Here is a 3,497-nt window from a genome sequence, read left to right on the forward strand (position 1 = left end):
AAACGAAAAAAACTACAAAGAACGAAACCTGTCTAGCTTGAAGGGGAAAACCAGATGGCGCTATGGTTAGCCCGCTAGATGGCGCTACCATAGGTCAAACGGATATCAACTGCGTTTTTTTTTTTAATAGGAACCCCCATTTTTTATTACACATTCGTGTAGTACGTAAAGAAATATGAATGTTTTAGTTGGACCACTTTTTTCGCTTTGTGATAGAAGGCGCTGTAATAGTCACAAACATATGGTTCACAATTTTAGACGAACAGTTGGTGACAGGTAGGTTTTTTAAATTAAAATACAGAACGTAGGTACGTTTGAACATTTTATTTCGGTTGTTCCAATGTGATACATGTACCTTTGCGAACTTATCATTTCTGAGAACGAATGCTATTACAGCGTGATTACCTGTAAATACCACATTCATGCAATAAATGCTCAAAATGATTCCGTCAACCTCAATGCATTTGGAAATACGTGTAACGACATTCCTCTCAACGGCGTGTAGTTCGCCTTCCGTAATGTTCGCACATCCATTGACAACGCGCTGACGCATGTTGTCAGGCGTTGTCGGTGGATCACCATGGTATGGTGCTTCGATGACCAGTCCACATGTTATGAAATATGCTATTCAATACCGCTTCAACCGCACGCGAGCTACGTGCCGGACATCCATCATGTTGGAAGTACATCACCATTCTGTCATCTTGTAGTAACATCGGTAAAACATTCCGTAGGAAATCAGCACACATTGCACCATTTAGATTGCCATCGATAAAATGGGGGCCAATTATCCTTACTCCCATAATGCCGCACCATACATTAACCCGCCAAGGTCGCTGATGTTCCACTTGTCGCAGCTATCGCGGATATTCCGTTGCCCAATAGTGTATATTATGCCGGTTTACGTTACCGCTGTTGGTGAATGGCGCTTCGTCGCTAAATAGAACGCGTGCAAAAAATCTGTCATCGTCCCGCAATATCTCTTGTGCCCAGTGGCAGAACTGTACACGACGTTCAAAGTCGTCGTCATGCAATTGCTGGTGCTCAGAAATATGGTGCGGGTGCAATCGATGTTGATGTAGCATTCTCATCACCGACGTTTTTGAGATTCCCGATTCTCGTGCAATTTGTCTGCTACTGATGTGCGGATTAGCAGCAACAGCTAAAACACCTACTTGGGCATCATCATTTGTTGCAGTTCGTGGTTGACGTTCCACACGTGGCTGAACACTTCCTGTTTCCTCAAATAACGTAACTATCCGGCGAACGGTCTGGGCACTTGGATGATGTCGTCCAGGATACCGAGCAGCATATATAGCACACGCCCGTTGGGCATTTCGATCACAATAGCCATACATCAACACGATATCGACCTTTTCGGCAATTGATAAACGGTCCATTTTAACACGAGTAATGTATCACGAAGCAAATACCGTCCGCACTGGCGGAATGTTACGTGATACCACGTACTTATACGTTTGTGACTATTACAGCGCCATCTATCACAAAGCGAAAAAAGTGGTCCAACTAAAACATTCATATTTCTTTACGTACTACACGAATATGTAATAAAAAATGGGGGTTCCTATTTAAAAAAACGCAGCTGATATCCGTTTGACCTATGGCAACGCCATCTAGCGGGCCAAACATAGCGCCGTCTGGTTTGTCCCTTCAAGCTATACGAGTTTCGTTCTTCGTAGTTTTTTCGTTTGACGCTTATTTCGTGAGATATTTGACCGGGTCACTATCAATGAGCAAACCTGTATATAAAACTGAGAGAAGTACTCATCGACAATCTGAGGGGTGTCACGTGACGTCCGCCCAGACCAAATGAAGAGAACAATGATGAACAAAATGAAGAAGGAAAAAAAAAAGAGCTTGTGTTGTGGGGTACGATACAGAGGATTTCAGTATGTGGGACATTTTTCCCACTGATACTATTTGCTCCACTGCACTGACCACACGGATAATTATAACTACTCTGTGTTTTGAAACAGTACTGTACTTCCCGTTTTCCGAGCGTTCTTGGCCATTGATGTGGGCAGAATTGTGCGTGTTTACGCGATTGATTTATACTGTTTCGTTAGGTTTATGGAAAGATAAAACCTTTCGTTTACTTTATAGATATTCGAGTATTTCTACGTATCTACTGATGACGACATAGAACGAATGCATTTTCGGAATTTACACAGACGTGACATATCCTTTCGGCCGGATTAGCGCAGCAGATCGATTTGGCACGGACTCAACAAGTCGTTGGAAGTCCCCTGCAGAAATACTGAGCCACGCAGCCCCTACAGCCGTTCGTAAATGCGAAAGTGTTGCCGGTGCACGATGTTGTGCACGAACTGACCTTTCGATTATGTTCCATAAATGTTCGCTGGGGATTCGTGTCGTGGGAACTAGGTGGCCAAATCATTCGCTCAAATTGACCAGAATGTTTTTCAAACCAGTCACGAAGAGTTCTTGCTCGGTGACATGGCGCGTTGTCATCCATAAAAATTACATCTGTGTTTGGGAACATGACGTCCACGAATGGCTACAAATGGTCGCCAAATAGCTGAACATAACCGAGGAGCCAGTGCATTCCATGTAAATACAGCCCACACCACTATGGAGCCACTACCAGCTTGTACAGTGCCTTGTTGACAACTTGGATCCATGGCTCCGACGGGCACGCGTCACAATGAAATCGGGACTCATCGAACCAGGCCATGGTTTTCCAGTCATCTAGGGTCCAACCGACAGGGTCACGAGTCCAGAAGAGGCGCTGCAGGTGATGTGCTGTTAGCGAAGGCAGTCGCGTCCATCGTCTGCTGCATAGCCCATTAACGCCACATTTCGCCGCACCGTCTCGACGGATACGTCGCTCATCGTACGTACCACATTTATTCCTGCTTTTATTTCACGCAGTAGTGCTTGTCTATCAACAATGACAAAAACGCATTTGCTCTCGGTCGTTAAGTGAAGGCCGTCAGCCACTTCGTTGTCAGTGGTGATTTTCTGGGCACACTAGTGGCACTGTAGATCTCGAAATATTAAGTTCCCTAACGATCACCGAAGTGGAATGTCCCAAGCGTCTAGCTCCAATTACAATCCCGCGTTTAGTGTTTGTTAAACCTCGTAGTGCGACCATAATCACGTCGGAAACTTTATCGCATGAAACACATGAGTACAAACGACAGCTCCGACAATGCAGTGCCCTTTTATGTCCTGTGTTCTCGATACTACCGTCATCTGTATATGTGCATATCGCTATCCCATGCGTTTTGTGACGTCACTGTGTTGGTAAAACATTTAAGCTGTCGTTTCGCTTGGAGAAAAATACCGGGCAGCAGTTAGAACTAAGGTTGAGAACACAGGACCGTTGAGTACCTTCTCAAACAAAGCAAAAGATACCAGCTTCTGACTTCAATGCTACTTTTAACATTCAGATCTTGCGCAACCGGGAGCTTTCAGATAGCTTATAAATATCTTGCGATACTGTCTACGAGATA

This window comes from Schistocerca piceifrons, chromosome 1, assembly GCF_021461385.2.
Source record: "Schistocerca piceifrons isolate TAMUIC-IGC-003096 chromosome 1, iqSchPice1.1, whole genome shotgun sequence".
Classification (NCBI taxonomy): domain Eukaryota; kingdom Metazoa; phylum Arthropoda; class Insecta; order Orthoptera; family Acrididae; genus Schistocerca; species Schistocerca piceifrons.